Raw genomic sequence first — 20362 nt, 5'->3', positions numbered from 1 at the left:
ACGATCAACTTCACTCTGGACATATCATACACTGAATCACACAATACGCAAATATCATCCATATATCCCAAAGCTTTCACACGTTTTCCATCACACCCGGGCACCACCAAACCTTTCACAACCTTATCATTTCTAATCATTTGCAACAATGGTTCAATCGCACAAATAAATAGGATGGGAGACAACGGACAACCCTGTCGCACACCAGACATAATATTAAACGATTCTGAAAAAAACCCATTCACCTGCACACAGCTCTTTGCATTCGCGTATAAATTCTTCAACAAACTCACAAACTGAACCGGAAAACCCATTCTCTCTAACACTTTGAACAAAAACACATGCGCCACACGATCAAACGCTTTCTCAAAATCTAACGCACACACAATCACCTTCTTATTCCGACCCTTACAATCCTCAAGCATGTCCCGCACCAACGCCACGTTTTCATGCAATTTCCTTTTCGGTACCGCACATACCTGATCCTCATCAATCACACACCCAATCACATCTCTCATACGATTCGCAATCAGCTTGGCAAAAATTTTATAATCCGTATTAAGCAAAGTAATTGGTCGCCAGTTTTCTAACCGTCTCTTGTCTCCTTTTTTATGCAACAAAACTACCATACCCTTCTTCATCACATCACACATATTAATCCCAGAAAACAACACTCTCATAACTTCTATAACATCCTTCCCAATTATATCCCAATATTTCCCATAGAAATCAGCTGGTATTCCATCGATCCCTGGAGACTTATTTTTAGCCATACTTCCCACCACATCCTTTACTTCACCATCCATAATCTCACCAAGCAAAAACGCACATTCACTTTCAGGAACAAAATTACACACAATATCCAAAAACTCCTCATCATCGCCCAAATCACATTTCTTCACATCATACAGTTTTTTATAAAAATCAGACACCACATCAATCACATCCTTACCGAACACCTCCTTATCATCCTTATCCAATAATACATTCATTCCACTTTTTCCACCACACATTTTTTTAAAGAAAAATCTAGTGCACTTCTCGTGATTATCTCTAACCTCCACCTTAGACCTAAATATAATTTCTTTCCCTTTCTCTCGGAACCACTCCTTAATATCTTTTTTTGTTTTTTCCAAATCGTGTCTTACATCCATACCCAAATTTTTACATTGTTGAAGGAACGTCATCCGCATATTAAAGCGTGAATATTCTAATCTTTTCCTTCTCGCTCTTCTATACCCTATCTGTCTAAAAAACCCACCAATCTTTTTTTTCACCCATACCCACCATTCACACACATTAGAGAAAGAACTTTTCTTCCTAACCCAAAACCCATATTTTTTCCCAAACCTAGTTTTTTCCCTTTTATCACTCAGAAAACTAACATTCATCTTCCATACCCCTCTACCATAAAAGAAATTATTTATAACAAAAACCCCCAACAAACACTCGTGATCTGAAAACCACACTCTCTCCTGCGCATAATCTACACATTTCATTGCAGAGGTAGAAAAAAAGAAAAAGTCCAGACGAGAATCCGTTCTTCCGTCATCGGCATGATAGGTAAATGGACCTGGTTTCCTGGTGACAGCGTCCTGCAAAGCAAAGTCCTGCAAAATTTTATTCCACAAAACTCCGGTAGCGTCCACATTAGACTCTGTGGATCCAGCTCGGGCCTGCTTCTCCAGGATACAGTTAATGTCACCAACAATAATTACAGGAACTTTACCGTGTAGAAAAAATTTTAAAGTATCAAAAAGTGCCAACCTATCAGATTTCACAGCATGGCCATAGATATTGATAAGCCTAAACTGCCACCCCTTGTAGGATAGTAACACGCAGACACATCTTCCTTCCTGAATGATTTGAGTCTGTTTGATGACAAACTCATTATTTTTAAAGAGAATACCAATTCCATCGTTCCTATTTGTGGAAGAAAAGGACCAAATTGCTTCCCCAAACTTCCATTCTTCTTTACTAGGATTTTTTGACAAACCACATTCTTGTACACAAACAATGTCACTGCCCTTAGAGGCCAAAAAGTCCAGGACTGCAGCACGCTTGTGAGCAGAGGAGAACACCCGTACATTTTGAGAGACAATCTTTAATCTCAAAGACATGCGGGCATAGTATGGTTAGTGCAAAGGAAAGCCATGAGATAACCAGAACATATCACGTCCCAGGGAAATACATAGCTCTTTCCAGATTTGCCACATTGACTTCACTGAGGAAACCTTCCCCAGGAGAGCTGGGTACTTCTGAGGCCACCTCAGATGACTTAGGGCTAGAACTAGAGTCACTGTCCAGCAATGAGAAGGGATTTGCATGAGCAGAATCTTCCAATAAGCCTATCTTCAGTCTCTTCACCGCCTTTCCAGACTTCCCCCTTTTTGAGACCACTTTATGAAAAATTTCAGCACTAGTGGCACTAGGCATCCTGGCCTCCTTCTCGTCCTCCTCCGATATTGACCACTCCACTTTAGCTGAGTCTTCCATTTTTGACTCTGGGCTAGAAAAAGACAAAATTTGCATACTTGCACCATCATCAGGGGAAGCACACCCAATAGGTGGCGCTGTGTCTTCACCTTCCATAGGCATAACCCCAGGTGTTTCATCAACACTTTGCTCTGCAGGAGGGACCACACCCAACTCCATGCTGTTAGTATGTGAGGTTAGAACCTCTCCTAATCCAGCTTTCCCAGGGTCCTGAGAAGCAGGCACAGAAACACTGCCAGCTGGCTCTGAAATTGCATCAGAAGTGGCAGCAAGGGAACTTGTTGTTCTCACCTGTCTGCCCCATGTTCTTCTCTCTTGCCCTAAAAAGGGAAACACCTTTGGACATTTCCTACAAGTATGACCCGGCAAACCACAAATGTCACACCTGGATGGGGAAATACATGCACTAGCCTCATGTCCTGTTTCTTTGCAATTCCTGCATACTTTGCCTTGGTATGCCCGTAGGAAAAACATGATCTGCAAAAACATGGCATATCTTGGTAATAAAGATATCCCTTATTACCACCAATTGAAAAATTTGCAGGAGGATTCATCACTCCTCCAATACAGCTGGAGTCAGGTTTCAGCCTGACCCAGTACTTAATATCACCATTGAAAACTCCCCATAGGTTCTTCTGCTCCACACCTCCTCTAACATGGGTACAGTAGTGAGCTAAGAAGGCCCTGACCAGCCTTCTATCCAGAAATGGGTTATACATGTGGATGGTAATACATTTCTCCACTGCTGAAAAAAGAGGTTGCACTTCAATAGATTTTAAAGCCTCATGCATGTGTTTCTCCTTGAGCAACTGAAAAACATTTAGACAGTAGGCGGCCTCAAAAAAGGATACATCATATGTAGCAATATTGCTGAAAGCTTGGATACAGAATACCTCTACCAACTTAACTCCAGCCAGGTCCAGAAGGATGTTCTCAATGATATGTCCAGTATCAACTTCTTCTCTCCTCTGCTCATTCACCACAAAACGGATAGTGTTACGCACAGCTGCCATCTTGAAAAGGAATGCCCAACGGCACGGTGATCGCTCCCAAAAACGTCGGATAGGACTCCACGAAAAGGCCGAACCCCCCGGCCCAGACCAGGCAATGAACCTGATCTGAGCCAAAAGGCCGAGAAGCGATAACCCGAGCGGCCCTTGCCTTGCCCGAGCCTGTCCCATACTGCTGTTCACCCCTTGCAGCGATTGATTCAGCCTACTCCTAGGCAATTCCATGGGGCCCTGCAGGCTCACACACATTTACAGCTACTAAGCGGGAGGGAGGTGAATAAAGGCCGGAGAGGAAGCTACACAGGATTTGTTACAGCTACTAAGCGGGAGGGAGGTGAATAAAGGCCGGAGAGGAAGCTACACAGGATTTGCTTCTTTTGCTTGCACCACAATGCAGTGCTGAAAGAGGAGGAATCTACATAAAAACGCCTTCCTGGCAACGCCCAAATGCCCTCCTGCCATGCAGATAAACACTGGCAGCGGCAGCAAGTGCATGCCCACAGCCACCCCTTGTTCCTTCACACCTTGTATCAGCTGTAATCCAGTCCAGTCCAGTCCAGTGCTGCCTGCTGAGCAGCACTGACCAACACTGCCTGGGCCCAGGCTTTTATCTCTGAGGCAGGCCCCATTATGATGTCAGAAAGCTGGCTCTGGAATCCTGAGGGCTCCACTATGACACGTGCAAAGTTCCGTCTGAACTTTATATAAGACGGTGCGGCTCAGTCAGTCACTCAGTGTTGCCTGAGAGGGCAACACTGCAACAGCCGGCCGCCAGGCTGTCTTTTTTTTGCACATTTATTTGCCTCCAGGAGGCCACAAGAGGGAGACAAGGGACTGCAAAATGGAAAATAGGCATCCACCAACTTTACAGACAACTTCTCTTTGCTCCTACAACCTCCATCCTTGCACAGTTTGTTATTCTTCCAGGTAACATAGTAACAAATCCAAATTGCTGCTCTCTTTGTAGGCAAGCAAGGGTTTGTTGCAACTGCAATTCTTACTTCTTCTTGGAAATGTAGGGACGACAGTACATTCCATCACATCCATCTAGTGTACACAGGTAGGTCCATTGTGGCGGGCGGGCTGCTTTAATGGCTGTTTGCTGTTCCCCCTACTCCACTCCACTATTTGACTGTGGTGCTGCATCAATCAATCAGTGGCTGGCTCAGGTGCAGCTCTTTAACCTACCTAAAAGGGAGGGCGGAGAGAAGACAAGGAAGGTGAATGAGCTGTTCCAATGTGAAATGCCGGAAACACAGAAACACAGAAGACACACACACACACACACACACACACACACACACACACACACACACACACACACACACACACACACAACAAGAGGTGGCAATGTATTAATTAATTGCATTTAATAAATGAGCTCATTATCACACATGACTGTACAAATGCATTGTCCAACAGGTGTTGAAATAATGGGATTAAAAGGGGAGATCCCATCAGAAAGACAAAAACAATAGCAAACACAAATAGCACTTTTGGAATCTGATTTTAGTCAACACATAAGGGAAGGGTGCACCGGTCCTGGAAATACTGCAATACCAGGTCAATGCGTGGAGTGGACAGAGCAAGCTCTATTTCCATCTCCCTGTTCTAAAAATCCATTTAATATATGGTCCCCAGATAGGGGACGTATCAGATATTAAACTGATAAGAACAGATACTACACTTGATCTTAGCCAAAAGGCCGAGAAGCGATAACCCGAGCGGCCCTTGCCTTGCCCGAGCCTGTCCCATACTGCTGTTCACCCCTTGCAGCGATTGATTCAGCCTACTCCTAGGCAATTCCATGGGGCCCTGCAGGCTCACACACATTTACAGCTACTAAGCGGGAGGGAGGTGAATAAAGGCCGGAGAGGAAGCTACACAGGATTTGCTTCTTTTGCTTGCACCACAATGCAGTGCTGAAAGAGGAGGAATCTACATAAAAACGCCTTCCTGGCAACGCCCAAATGCCCTCCTGCCATGCAGATAAACACTGGCAGCGGCAGCAAGTGCATGCCCACAGCCACCCCTTGTTCCTTCACACCTTGTATCAGCTGTAATCCAGTCCAGTCCAGTCCAGTGCTGCCTGCTGAGCAGCACTGACCAACACTGCCTGGGCCCAGGCTTTTATCTCTGAGGCAGGCCCCATTATGATGTCAGAAAGCTGGCTCTGGAATCCTGAGGGCTCCACTATGACACGTGCAAAGTTCCGTCTGAACTTTATATAAGACGGTGCGGCTCAGTCAGTCACTCAGTGTTGCCTGAGAGGGCAACACTGCAACAGCCGGCCGCCAGGCTGTCTTTTTTTTGCACATTTATTTGCCTCCAGGAGGCCACAAGAGGGAGACAAGGGACTGCAAAATGGAAAATAGGCATCCACCAACTTTACAGACAACTTCTCTTTGCTCCTACAACCTCCATCCTTGCACAGTTTGTTATTCTTCCAGGTAACATAGTAACAAATCCAAATTGCTGCTCTCTTTGTAGGCAAGCAAGGGTTTGTTGCAACTGCAATTCTTACTTCTTCTTGGAAATGTAGGGACGACAGTACATTCCATCACATCCATCTAGTGTACACAGGTAGGTCCATTGTGGCGGGCGGGCTGCTTTAATGGCTGTTTGCTGTTCCCCCTACTCCACTCCACTATTTGACTGTGGTGCTGCATCAATCAATCAGTGGCTGGCTCAGGTGCAGCTCTTTAACCTACCTAAAAGGGAGGGCGGAGAGAAGACAAGGAAGGTGAATGAGCTGTTCCAATGTGAAATGCCGGAAACACAGAAACACAGAAGACACACACACACACACACACACACACACACACACACACACACCAAGAGGTGGCAATGTATTAATTAATTGCATTTAATAAATGAGCTCATTATCACACATGACTGTACAAATGCATTGTCCAACAGGTGTTGAAATAATGGGATTAAAAGGGGAGATCCCATCAGAAAGACAAAAACAATAGCAAACACAAATAGCACTTTTGGAATCTGATTTTAGTCAACACATAAGGGAAGGGTGCACCGGTCCTGGAAATACTGCAATACCAGGTCAATGCGTGGAGTGGACAGAGCAAGCTCTATTTCCATCTCCCTGTTCTAAAAATCCATTTAATATATGGTCCCCAGATAGGGGACGTATCAGATATTAAACTGATAAGAACAGATACTACACTTGATCTTAGCCAAAAGGCCGAGAAGCGATAACCCGAGCGGCCCTTGCCTTGCCCGAGCCTGTCCCATACTGCTGTTCACCCCTTGCAGCGATTGATTCAGCCTACTCCTAGGCAATTCCATGGGGCCCTGCAGGCTCACACACATTTACAGCTACTAAGCGGGAGGGAGGTGAATAAAGGCCGGAGAGGAAGCTACACAGGATTTGCTTCTTTTGCTTGCACCACAATGCAGTGCTGAAAGAGGAGGAATCTACATAAAAACGCCTTCCTGGCAACGCCCAAATGCCCTCCTGCCATGCAGATAAACACTGGCAGCGGCAGCAAGTGCATGCCCACAGCCACCCCTTGTTCCTTCACACCTTGTATCAGCTGTAATCCAGTCCAGTCCAGTCCAGTGCTGCCTGCTGAGCAGCACTGACCAACACTGCCTGGGCCCAGGCTTTTATCTCTGAGGCAGGCCCCATTATGATGTCAGAAAGCTGGCTCTGGAATCCTGAGGGCTCCACTATGACACGTGCAAAGTTCCGTCTGAACTTTATATAAGACGGTGCGGCTCAGTCAGTCACTCAGTGTTGCCTGAGAGGGCAACACTGCAACAGCCGGCCGCCAGGCTGTCTTTTTTTTGCACATTTATTTGCCTCCAGGAGGCCACAAGAGGGAGACAAGGGACTGCAAAATGGAAAATAGGCATCCACCAACTTTACAGACAACTTCTCTTTGCTCCTACAACCTCCATCCTTGCACAGTTTGTTATTCTTCCAGGTAACATAGTAACAAATCCAAATTGCTGCTCTCTTTGTAGGCAAGCAAGGGTTTGTTGCAACTGCAATTCTTACTTCTTCTTGGAAATGTAGGGACGACAGTACATTCCATCACATCCATCTAGTGTACACAGGTAGGTCCATTGTGGCGGGCGGGCTGCTTTAATGGCTGTTTGCTGTTCCCCCTACTCCACTCCACTATTTGACTGTGGTGCTGCATCAATCAATCAGTGGCTGGCTCAGGTGCAGCTCTTTAACCTACCTAAAAGGGAGGGCGGAGAGAAGACAAGGAAGGTGAATGAGCTGTTCCAATGTGAAATGCCGGAAACACAGAAACACAGAAGACACACACACACACACACACACACACACACACACACACACACACACACACACACACACACACACACACACACACACAACAAGAGGTGGCAATGTATTAATTAATTGCATTTAATAAATGAGCTCATTATCACACATGACTGTACAAATGCATTGTCCAACAGGTGTTGAAATAATGGGATTAAAAGGGGAGATCCCATCAGAAAGACAAAAACAATAGCAAACACAAATAGCACTTTTGGAATCTGATTTTAGTCAACACATAAGGGAAGGGTGCACCGGTCCTGGAAATACTGCAATACCAGGTCAATGCGTGGAGTGGACAGAGCAAGCTCTATTTCCATCTCCCTGTTCTAAAAATCCATTTAATATATGGTCCCCAGATAGGGGACGTATCAGATATTAAACTGATAAGAACAGATACTACACTTGATCTTAGCCAAAAGGCCGAGAAGCGATAACCCGAGCGGCCCTTGCCTTGCCCGAGCCTGTCCCATACTGCTGTTCACCCCTTGCAGCGATTGATTCAGCCTACTCCTAGGCAATTCCATGGGGCCCTGCAGGCTCACACACATTTACAGCTACTAAGCGGGAGGGAGGTGAATAAAGGCCGGAGAGGAAGCTACACAGGATTTGCTTCTTTTGCTTGCACCACAATGCAGTGCTGAAAGAGGAGGAATCTACATAAAAACGCCTTCCTGGCAACGCCCAAATGCCCTCCTGCCATGCAGATAAACACTGGCAGCGGCAGCAAGTGCATGCCCACAGCCACCCCTTGTTCCTTCACACCTTGTATCAGCTGTAATCCAGTCCAGTCCAGTCCAGTGCTGCCTGCTGAGCAGCACTGACCAACACTGCCTGGGCCCAGGCTTTTATCTCTGAGGCAGGCCCCATTATGATGTCAGAAAGCTGGCTCTGGAATCCTGAGGGCTCCACTATGACACGTGCAAAGTTCCGTCTGAACTTTATATAAGACGGTGCGGCTCAGTCAGTCACTCAGTGTTGCCTGAGAGGGCAACACTGCAACAGCCGGCCGCCAGGCTGTCTTTTTTTTGCACATTTATTTGCCTCCAGGAGGCCACAAGAGGGAGACAAGGGACTGCAAAATGGAAAATAGGCATCCACCAACTTTACAGACAACTTCTCTTTGCTCCTACAACCTCCATCCTTGCACAGTTTGTTATTCTTCCAGGTAACATAGTAACAAATCCAAATTGCTGCTCTCTTTGTAGGCAAGCAAGGGTTTGTTGCAACTGCAATTCTTACTTCTTCTTGGAAATGTAGGGACGACAGTACATTCCATCACATCCATCTAGTGTACACAGGTAGGTCCATTGTGGCGGGCGGGCTGCTTTAATGGCTGTTTGCTGTTCCCCCTACTCCACTCCACTATTTGACTGTGGTGCTGCATCAATCAATCAGTGGCTGGCTCAGGTGCAGCTCTTTAACCTACCTAAAAGGGAGGGCGGAGAGAAGACAAGGAAGGTGAATGAGCTGTTCCAATGTGAAATGCCGGAAACACAGAAACACAGAAGACACACACACACACACACACACACACACACACACACACACACACACACACACACACACACACACACACACACACACACACACACACAACAAGAGGTGGCAATGTATTAATTAATTGCATTTAATAAATGAGCTCATTATCACACATGACTGTACAAATGCATTGTCCAACAGGTGTTGAAATAATGGGATTAAAAGGGGAGATCCCATCAGAAAGACAAAAACAATAGCAAACACAAATAGCACTTTTGGAATCTGATTTTAGTCAACACATAAGGGAAGGGTGCACCGGTCCTGGAAATACTGCAATACCAGGTCAATGCGTGGAGTGGACAGAGCAAGCTCTATTTCCATCTCCCTGTTCTAAAAATCCATTTAATATATGGTCCCCAGATAGGGGACGTATCAGATATTAAACTGATAAGAACAGATACTACACTTGATCTTAGCCAAAAGGCCGAGAAGCGATAACCCGAGCGGCCCTTGCCTTGCCCGAGCCTGTCCCATACTGCTGTTCACCCCTTGCAGCGATTGATTCAGCCTACTCCTAGGCAATTCCATGGGGCCCTGCAGGCTCACACACATTTACAGCTACTAAGCGGGAGGGAGGTGAATAAAGGCCGGAGAGGAAGCTACACAGGATTTGCTTCTTTTGCTTGCACCACAATGCAGTGCTGAAAGAGGAGGAATCTACATAAAAACGCCTTCCTGGCAACGCCCAAATGCCCTCCTGCCATGCAGATAAACACTGGCAGCGGCAGCAAGTGCATGCCCACAGCCACCCCTTGTTCCTTCACACCTTGTATCAGCTGTAATCCAGTCCAGTCCAGTCCAGTGCTGCCTGCTGAGCAGCACTGACCAACACTGCCTGGGCCCAGGCTTTTATCTCTGAGGCAGGCCCCATTATGATGTCAGAAAGCTGGCTCTGGAATCCTGAGGGCTCCACTATGACACGTGCAAAGTTCCGTCTGAACTTTATATAAGACGGTGCGGCTCAGTCAGTCACTCAGTGTTGCCTGAGAGGGCAACACTGCAACAGCCGGCCGCCAGGCTGTCTTTTTTTTGCACATTTATTTGCCTCCAGGAGGCCACAAGAGGGAGACAAGGGACTGCAAAATGGAAAATAGGCATCCACCAACTTTACAGACAACTTCTCTTTGCTCCTACAACCTCCATCCTTGCACAGTTTGTTATTCTTCCAGGTAACATAGTAACAAATCCAAATTGCTGCTCTCTTTGTAGGCAAGCAAGGGTTTGTTGCAACTGCAATTCTTACTTCTTCTTGGAAATGTAGGGACGACAGTACATTCCATCACATCCATCTAGTGTACACAGGTAGGTCCATTGTGGCGGGCGGGCTGCTTTAATGGCTGTTTGCTGTTCCCCCTACTCCACTCCACTATTTGACTGTGGTGCTGCATCAATCAATCAGTGGCTGGCTCAGGTGCAGCTCTTTAACCTACCTAAAAGGGAGGGCGGAGAGAAGACAAGGAAGGTGAATGAGCTGTTCCAATGTGAAATGCCGGAAACACAGAAACACAGAAGACACACACACACACACACACACACACACACACACACACACACACACAACAAGAGGTGGCAATGTATTAATTAATTGCATTTAATAAATGAGCTCATTATCACACATGACTGTACAAATGCATTGTCCAACAGGTGTTGAAATAATGGGATTAAAAGGGGAGATCCCATCAGAAAGACAAAAACAATAGCAAACACAAATAGCACTTTTGGAATCTGATTTTAGTCAACACATAAGGGAAGGGTGCACCGGTCCTGGAAATACTGCAATACCAGGTCAATGCGTGGAGTGGACAGAGCAAGCTCTATTTCCATCTCCCTGTTCTAAAAATCCATTTAATATATGGTCCCCAGATAGGGGACGTATCAGATATTAAACTGATAAGAACAGATACTACACTTGATCTTAGCCAAAAGGCCGAGAAGCGATAACCCGAGCGGCCCTTGCCTTGCCCGAGCCTGTCCCATACTGCTGTTCACCCCTTGCAGCGATTGATTCAGCCTACTCCTAGGCAATTCCATGGGGCCCTGCAGGCTCACACACATTTACAGCTACTAAGCGGGAGGGAGGTGAATAAAGGCCGGAGAGGAAGCTACACAGGATTTGCTTCTTTTGCTTGCACCACAATGCAGTGCTGAAAGAGGAGGAATCTACATAAAAACGCCTTCCTGGCAACGCCCAAATGCCCTCCTGCCATGCAGATAAACACTGGCAGCGGCAGCAAGTGCATGCCCACAGCCACCCCTTGTTCCTTCACACCTTGTATCAGCTGTAATCCAGTCCAGTCCAGTCCAGTGCTGCCTGCTGAGCAGCACTGACCAACACTGCCTGGGCCCAGGCTTTTATCTCTGAGGCAGGCCCCATTATGATGTCAGAAAGCTGGCTCTGGAATCCTGAGGGCTCCACTATGACACGTGCAAAGTTCCGTCTGAACTTTATATAAGACGGTGCGGCTCAGTCAGTCACTCAGTGTTGCCTGAGAGGGCAACACTGCAACAGCCGGCCGCCAGGCTGTCTTTTTTTTGCACATTTATTTGCCTCCAGGAGGCCACAAGAGGGAGACAAGGGACTGCAAAATGGAAAATAGGCATCCACCAACTTTACAGACAACTTCTCTTTGCTCCTACAACCTCCATCCTTGCACAGTTTGTTATTCTTCCAGGTAACATAGTAACAAATCCAAATTGCTGCTCTCTTTGTAGGCAAGCAAGGGTTTGTTGCAACTGCAATTCTTACTTCTTCTTGGAAATGTAGGGACGACAGTACATTCCATCACATCCATCTAGTGTACACAGGTAGGTCCATTGTGGCGGGCGGGCTGCTTTAATGGCTGTTTGCTGTTCCCCCTACTCCACTCCACTATTTGACTGTGGTGCTGCATCAATCAATCAGTGGCTGGCTCAGGTGCAGCTCTTTAACCTACCTAAAAGGGAGGGCGGAGAGAAGACAAGGAAGGTGAATGAGCTGTTCCAATGTGAAATGCCGGAAACACAGAAACACAGAAGACACACACACACACACACACACACACACACACACACACACACACACACACAACAAGAGGTGGCAATGTATTAATTAATTGCATTTAATAAATGAGCTCATTATCACACATGACTGTACAAATGCATTGTCCAACAGGTGTTGAAATAATGGGATTAAAAGGGGAGATCCCATCAGAAAGACAAAAACAATAGCAAACACAAATAGCACTTTTGGAATCTGATTTTAGTCAACACATAAGGGAAGGGTGCACCGGTCCTGGAAATACTGCAATACCAGGTCAATGCGTGGAGTGGACAGAGCAAGCTCTATTTCCATCTCCCTGTTCTAAAAATCCATTTAATATATGGTCCCCAGATAGGGGACGTATCAGATATTAAACTGATAAGAACAGATACTACACTTGATCTTAGCCAAAAGGCCGAGAAGCGATAACCCGAGCGGCCCTTGCCTTGCCCGAGCCTGTCCCATACTGCTGTTCACCCCTTGCAGCGATTGATTCAGCCTACTCCTAGGCAATTCCATGGGGCCCTGCAGGCTCACACACATTTACAGCTACTAAGCGGGAGGGAGGTGAATAAAGGCCGGAGAGGAAGCTACACAGGATTTGCTTCTTTTGCTTGCACCACAATGCAGTGCTGAAAGAGGAGGAATCTACATAAAAACGCCTTCCTGGCAACGCCCAAATGCCCTCCTGCCATGCAGATAAACACTGGCAGCGGCAGCAAGTGCATGCCCACAGCCACCCCTTGTTCCTTCACACCTTGTATCAGCTGTAATCCAGTCCAGTCCAGTCCAGTGCTGCCTGCTGAGCAGCACTGACCAACACTGCCTGGGCCCAGGCTTTTATCTCTGAGGCAGGCCCCATTATGATGTCAGAAAGCTGGCTCTGGAATCCTGAGGGCTCCACTATGACACGTGCAAAGTTCCGTCTGAACTTTATATAAGACGGTGCGGCTCAGTCAGTCACTCAGTGTTGCCTGAGAGGGCAACACTGCAACAGCCGGCCGCCAGGCTGTCTTTTTTTTGCACATTTATTTGCCTCCAGGAGGCCACAAGAGGGAGACAAGGGACTGCAAAATGGAAAATAGGCATCCACCAACTTTACAGACAACTTCTCTTTGCTCCTACAACCTCCATCCTTGCACAGTTTGTTATTCTTCCAGGTAACATAGTAACAAATCCAAATTGCTGCTCTCTTTGTAGGCAAGCAAGGGTTTGTTGCAACTGCAATTCTTACTTCTTCTTGGAAATGTAGGGACGACAGTACATTCCATCACATCCATCTAGTGTACACAGGTAGGTCCATTGTGGCGGGCGGGCTGCTTTAATGGCTGTTTGCTGTTCCCCCTACTCCACTCCACTATTTGACTGTGGTGCTGCATCAATCAATCAGTGGCTGGCTCAGGTGCAGCTCTTTAACCTACCTAAAAGGGAGGGCGGAGAGAAGACAAGGAAGGTGAATGAGCTGTTCCAATGTGAAATGCCGGAAACACAGAAACACAGAAGACACACACACACACACACACACACACACACACACACACACACACACACACACACACACACACACACACACACAACAAGAGGTGGCAATGTATTAATTAATTGCATTTAATAAATGAGCTCATTATCACACATGACTGTACAAATGCATTGTCCAACAGGTGTTGAAATAATGGGATTAAAAGGGGAGATCCCATCAGAAAGACAAAAACAATAGCAAACACAAATAGCACTTTTGGAATCTGATTTTAGTCAACACATAAGGGAAGGGTGCACCGGTCCTGGAAATACTGCAATACCAGGTCAATGCGTGGAGTGGACAGAGCAAGCTCTATTTCCATCTCCCTGTTCTAAAAATCCATTTAATATATGGTCCCCAGATAGGGGACGTATCAGATATTAAACTGATAAGAACAGATTTTTTTTTTTTTTTTTTGAAAGCCCGAGCCGTGCTTTCTATCACCCAAGTGCATAAAAAGTGCAGAGGTGCCACACAAAAAGTGCACAAGGATGCGGTCTATCGCAGCCCTTCTCTTAAAAGAGAGAGGCCCCGCATAACCATTCCCTGACCCTCCAAACCATAGGCCTAGAGGATCAAGGATCGATGGTCCCCCCTCGCCGAAGCTTAGGGAGACCCAAACACACTCCTAGGCTTCTACCTGGGCTGCCACCCCAGTGTCCACCTAGGAGCCTGCATCCTAGTTGCACCTCCCCTCCGAAGAAGGGAGGCCGGGTTGCAGGGGAAAAAGGAACCAGAAGGCCACACATTTTCCCCCTAGACCTCAGGAGGGTCCCAAAAGGGCACCGCATCCCAAAATCCTTGTGACAAACGTGACAAACACACAGTGAAAAACAAAATTAAATAAGTGGATGTGCGCTGTGATACAGCCTGGACATCCGCCAGGTATATAAAAATTCCTCATCTCCCAGCCAGAAGGCCGGGAGAATAAAGGTGTGTGCTTAAAAGTGTGAAAGAAGAGTGCGTGCAAGTGTGCCTTCACTCAGTGGGATCCCACCCCCAGTGAGTTAGGGCACCCCAGGGTCACCAGCCCTGGGGCACATAGCAACTCGGGCTTTCAAACTACCCGACCTCCTGACCTCGATCCGGCGGTCGCCTGGTCACCTACAAATGGTACCTTTAAACCAAATGCGTACACCAGAGCGATGACCGTTGTGGTTCCCTGCCCTCACCTCGGCGTTCTGTCATCCCCCTACGATGGCCCACGTACCACCGGCAGGGATGATTACTAACCTCAGCTTGAGCAGGTACTACACTTGATCTTAGCCAAAAGGCCGAGAAGCGATAACCCGAGCGGCCCTTGCCTTGCCCGAGCCTGTCCCATACTGCTGTTCACCCCTTGCAGCGATTGATTCAGCCTACTCCTAGGCAATTCCATGGGGCCCTGCAGGCTCACACACATTTACAGCTACTAAGCGGGAGGGAGGTGAATAAAGGCCGGAGAGGAAGCTACACAGGATTTGCTTCTTTTGCTTGCACCACAATGCAGTGCTGAAAGAGGAGGAATCTACATAAAAACGCCTTCCTGGCAACGCCCAAATGCCCTCCTGCCATGCAGATAAACACTGGCAGCGGCAGCAAGTGCATGCCCACAGCCACCCCTTGTTCCTTCACACCTTGTATCAGCTGTAATCCAGTCCAGTCCAGTCCAGTGCTGCCTGCTGAGCAGCACTGACCAACACTGCCTGGGCCCAGGCTTTTATCTCTGAGGCAGGCCCCATTATGATGTCAGAAAGCTGGCTCTGGAATCCTGAGGGCTCCACTATGACACGTGCAAAGTTCCGTCTGAACTTTATATAAGACGGTGCGGCTCAGTCAGTCACTCAGTGTTGCCTGAGAGGGCAACACTGCAACAGCCGGCCGCCAGGCTGTCTTTTTTTTGCACATTTATTTGCCTCCAGGAGGCCACAAGAGGGAGACAAGGGACTGCAAAATGGAAAATAGGCATCCACCAACTTTACAGACAACTTCTCTTTGCTCCTACAACCTCCATCCTTGCACAGTTTGTTATTCTTCCAGGTAACATAGTAACAAATCCAAATTGCTGCTCTCTTTGTAGGCAAGCAAGGGTTTGTTGCAACTGCAATTCTTACTTCTTCTTGGAAATGTAGGGACGACAGTACATTCCATCACATCCATCTAGTGTACACAGGTAGGTCCATTGTGGCGGGCGGGCTGCTTTAATGGCTGTTTGCTGTTCCCCCTACTCCACTCCACTATTTGACTGTGGTGCTGCATCAATCAATCAGTGGCTGGCTCAGGTGCAGCTCTTTAACCTACCTAAAAGGGAGGGCGGAGAGAAGACAAGGAAGGTGAATGAGCTGTTCCAATGTGAAATGCCGGAAACACAGAAACACAGAAGACACACACACACACACACACACACACACACACACACACACACACACACACACACACACACACACACACACACAACAAGAGGTGGCAATGTATTAATTAATTGCATTTAATAAATGAGCTCATTATCACACATGACTGTACAAATGCATTGTCCAACAGGTGTTGAAATAATGGGATTAAAAGGGGAGATCCCATCAGAAAGACAAAAACAATAGCAAACACAAATAGCACTTTTGGAATCTGATTTTAGTCAACACATAAGGGAAGGGTGCACCGGTCCTGGAAATACTGCAATACCAGGTCAATGCGTGGAGTGGACAGAGCAAGCTCTATTTCCATCTCCCTGTTCTAAAAATCCATTTAATATATGGTCCCCAGATAGGGGACGTATCAGATATTAAACTGATAAGAACAGATACTACACTTGATCTTAGCCAAAAGGCCGAGAAGCGATAACCCGAGCGGCCCTTGCCTTGCCCGAGCCTGTCCCATACTGCTGTTCACCCCTTGCAGCGATTGATTCAGCCTACTCCTAGGCAATTCCATGGGGCCCTGCAGGCTCACACACATTTACAGCTACTAAGCGGGAGGGAGGTGAATAAAGGCCGGAGAGGAAGCTACACAGGATTTGCTTCTTTTGCTTGCACCACAATGCAGTGCTGAAAGAGGAGGAATCTACATAAAAACGCCTTCCTGGCAACGCCCAAATGCCCTCCTGCCATGCAGATAAACACTGGCAGCGGCAGCAAGTGCATGCCCACAGCCACCCCTTGTTCCTTCACACCTTGTATCAGCTGTAATCCAGTCCAGTCCAGTCCAGTGCTGCCTGCTGAGCAGCACTGACCAACACTGCCTGGGCCCAGGCTTTTATCTCTGAGGCAGGCCCCATTATGATGTCAGAAAGCTGGCTCTGGAATCCTGAGGGCTCCACTATGACACGTGCAAAGTTCCGTCTGAACTTTATATAAGACGGTGCGGCTCAGTCAGTCACTCAGTGTTGCCTGAGAGGGCAACACTGCAACAGCCGGCCGCCAGGCTGTCTTTTTTTTGCACATTTATTTGCCTCCAGGAGGCCACAAGAGGGAGACAAGGGACTGCAAAATGGAAAATAGGCATCCACCAACTTTACAGACAACTTCTCTTTGCTCCTACAACCTCCATCCTTGCACAGTTTGTTATTCTTCCAGGTAACATAGTAACAAATCCAAATTGCTGCTCTCTTTGTAGGCAAGCAAGGGTTTGTTGCAACTGCAATTCTTACTTCTTCTTGGAAATGTAGGGACGACAGTACATTCCATCACATCCATCTAGTGTACACAGGTAGGTCCATTGTGGCGGGCGGGCTGCTTTAATGGCTGTTTGCTGTTCCCCCTACTCCACTCCACTATTTGACTGTGGTGCTGCATCAATCAATCAGTGGCTGGCTCAGGTGCAGCTCTTTAACCTACCTAAAAGGGAGGGCGGAGAGAAGACAAGGAAGGTGAATGAGCTGTTCCAATGTGAAATGCCGGAAACACAGAAACACAGAAGACACACACACACACACACACACACACACACACACACACACACACACACACACACACACACACACACACACACAACAAGAGGTGGCAATGTATTAATTAATTGCATTTAATAAATGAGCTCATTATCACACATGACTGTACAAATGCATTGTCCAACAGGTGTTGAAATAATGGGATTAAAAGGGGAGATCCCATCAGAAAGACAAAAACAATAGCAAACACAAATAGCACTTTTGGAATCTGATTTTAGTCAACACATAAGGGAAGGGTGCACCGGTCCTGGAAATACTGCAATACCAGGTCAATGCGTGGAGTGGACAGAGCAAGCTCTATTTCCATCTCCCTGTTCTAAAAATCCATTTAATATATGGTCCCCAGATAGGGGACGTATCAGATATTAAACTGATAAGAACAGATTTTTTGATTGAAAAATGCTTTATTGACAATCAATCGTCATCATACAAACATTACTGCGACGCAGCGCAAGCCATGAAGCAGCAAATAATAAATAATAACAGTCGTCGAACATAACATGACAGTATAATACACAGTACAGTCTAGCCTATGCTATACATTACACCACATGCTACACTAACATTCTTGCATTCACTAAAGCCAAACAACAAAGCATTACAGACAAGTGATGGGATAGGGGAGTGGGTAGGAGGGGATAGGGAAGGGGGAAATCACAGGCCCGAAGCTTTATTGAAAGACAACACACAAGAAGGGAGAGTGGGGGGAAGGGGAGTATCAGTCCTCTTCCTCATCGACGTCCGGGCTGTCCCAGGTGGAATAGTCTCTGAGCAGGCTGTGGATCAGCCTGCGGCAGTCCTGGACGGACACACTCTCTCTCCGCAAAATCAGACGGTTCCTGGCAAACCATATAGCGTCCTTAAAGCAGTTCATAAGGCGCCAGGCTTCCTGGATTGCTCCATCCGTGGTATTCCCAGGAAATAGTCCATAAAGTACCGAGCGGTACGACAGTCTGTTCCTGGGTACTGAGTCCTTGAGTTCATGTTCCAAGGCTTTCAACAGACCCTGTGCAAAGGGGCACTGCCAGAAAATGTGCAAAGATGTTTCCTCCGTGAAGGGGCACCTGGGGCAGTACCGGGTCTTGCACAGGTTGCGGGCATGCATGAATGACCTAAGAGGCAGTCCTCCCTGGATGGCCATCCATGAAATGTCCTTGTGCCCGTTGGTCAACCTGCCAGATGACACGTTAGTCCAAACAGTCTCCAACGTGTCGGCATGAAGCCCTGGAACAGACTCCAGTGAGTCCTTTGCTCTGATGTGCTTGTGGATCGTCTTAGGTTTCCACAAGTCGGGCTTAAGACCCTCCAGTTGATGCTCCCTCACGAACCGGACGACATCTCCGTAGAACCAGGGAGCGTGCCAGTTGTAAGGGAAGGAGCTGTCCCACTTGTCCCAGCCAAAACCTCGCCAGAGGGGAAGGAGGAAGTAGCGGGACATGGCCTTGCCCGCAGAGCCGTTTGCTGTCCTCAGAGTCCTACGAACACAGTCACATACAAAAGCGATCCGCAGCAGAGTGGGAATGTCGGGTATACCCTTCCCACCTTTGCGGGGCTCCTTGTACATAACAGTCCGCTTTACTCTGTCCATTTTCGAGCCCCAGATGAAGCGAAACACAGTCCTGGTAATGGCCCTCGAGACGGTGGCAAGAGGGGGCCATGCCTGTGCAGTGTATTGTAGCACAGGCAAGACTTCGTTACGCAGGACCATTGCTTTGCCCTCAATAGTGAGTTGTCTGAGGCTCCACAGTCCGATCCTTTGGTTGACTTTGGCCAAGCGTTCTTCCCACGACTTTAGGGCTGCACCTTCCTTACCGAACCAGACTCCCAGAATTTTGATGAAGTCCGGCTTGATAGTAAACGGGAAGGAGGCAGGAGAAGGCAGGTACCACTTTCCGAAGAGCATGGCTTCCGACTTCCCGCAGTTGACTTTTGCCCCTGAAGCGCGTCCGAACTCCTCACAGGTCTGGACGAGTGCAGTCACCGAACTCTGGTCAGCGCAGAAGACGGTCACGTCGTCCATGTACAGCGAGCATTTGACCTCGAAGTGTCCTGGACCTGGTGCGGTGATCCCTCTGATCTCTCCATTCTGCCGGATAGCCTCTGCGAAGAGCTCTATAACACAAACAAAAAGGAGAGGTGAAAGAGGACAGCCTTGTCTAACCCCCGACGATACAGGAAAGGGGTCAGTCTTCCAGCCGTTCACCAGCACCGAGCTGTAAATGTCGCAATACATCAGGTTAACATACAAACAGAACAACCTGCCAAGCCGCAGCCTACGCAGAGCCTTACCCATGAATTCGTGAGAGACCCGGTCAAAAGCCTTCTCCTGATCCAGACTGACCAGGGCCGCGTGTGTACGGCGGCTTTGCATGTAATGCACCGTGTCCCTCACCAGGGCAAGACTGTCGGCCACCCTACGGCCAGGAATGCCGCAGGTTTGGTCCGATCCGATGATCTGTCCGATGACAACCTTCAGTCTGTTGGCCAATACTTTGGCGAGGATCTTGTAGTCCACGTTCAGGAGAGAGATGGGACGCCAGTT

General features: G+C 47.5%; 8 non-coding genes and 2 pseudogenes across 8 annotated transcripts; all 10 read right to left on the bottom strand.

The window, feature by feature from the left end:
- Positions 1-5032: 5032 nt before the first annotated feature.
- Positions 5033-5223, bottom strand: LOC142720310 (U2 spliceosomal RNA). Its single transcript, XR_012873100.1, has one exon. It is a non-coding gene; the product is annotated as a U2 spliceosomal RNA (small nuclear RNA).
- Positions 5224-6529: 1306 nt separating this feature from the next.
- On the bottom strand, positions 6530-6720 carry LOC142720309 (U2 spliceosomal RNA). Its single transcript, XR_012873099.1, has one exon. It is a non-coding gene; the product is annotated as a U2 spliceosomal RNA (small nuclear RNA).
- Positions 6721-8062: 1342 nt separating this feature from the next.
- Positions 8063-8253, bottom strand: LOC142720308 (U2 spliceosomal RNA). Its single transcript, XR_012873098.1, has one exon. It is a non-coding gene; the product is annotated as a U2 spliceosomal RNA (small nuclear RNA).
- Positions 8254-9605: 1352 nt separating this feature from the next.
- Positions 9606-9796, bottom strand: LOC142720307 (U2 spliceosomal RNA). Its single transcript, XR_012873097.1, has one exon. It is a non-coding gene; the product is annotated as a U2 spliceosomal RNA (small nuclear RNA).
- Positions 9797-11108: 1312 nt separating this feature from the next.
- LOC142720305 (U2 spliceosomal RNA) lies at positions 11109-11299 on the bottom strand. Its single transcript, XR_012873096.1, has one exon. It is a non-coding gene; the product is annotated as a U2 spliceosomal RNA (small nuclear RNA).
- A 1316-nt stretch (positions 11300-12615) lies between these two features.
- Positions 12616-12806, bottom strand: LOC142720304 (U2 spliceosomal RNA). The gene has a single exon (XR_012873095.1). It is a non-coding gene; the product is annotated as a U2 spliceosomal RNA (small nuclear RNA).
- A 1338-nt stretch (positions 12807-14144) lies between these two features.
- Positions 14145-14326, bottom strand: LOC142720255 (U2 spliceosomal RNA). Its single transcript, XR_012873056.1, has one exon. It is a non-coding gene; the product is annotated as a U2 spliceosomal RNA (small nuclear RNA).
- Positions 14327-15114: 788 nt separating this feature from the next.
- On the bottom strand, positions 15115-15184 carry LOC142720270 (U2 spliceosomal RNA; annotated as a pseudogene).
- Positions 15185-16522: 1338 nt separating this feature from the next.
- Positions 16523-16713, bottom strand: LOC142720302 (U2 spliceosomal RNA). The gene has a single exon (XR_012873093.1). It is a non-coding gene; the product is annotated as a U2 spliceosomal RNA (small nuclear RNA).
- Positions 16714-18051: 1338 nt separating this feature from the next.
- On the bottom strand, positions 18052-18226 carry LOC142720244 (U2 spliceosomal RNA; annotated as a pseudogene).
- Between the last annotated feature and the right edge of the window lie 2136 nt (positions 18227-20362).

This window comes from Rhinoderma darwinii, unplaced genomic scaffold, assembly GCF_050947455.1.
Source record: "Rhinoderma darwinii isolate aRhiDar2 unplaced genomic scaffold, aRhiDar2.hap1 Scaffold_495, whole genome shotgun sequence".
NCBI lineage: Eukaryota > Metazoa > Chordata > Amphibia > Anura > Rhinodermatidae > Rhinoderma > Rhinoderma darwinii.
This window is presented reverse-complemented; position numbering and strand designations above follow the sequence as displayed.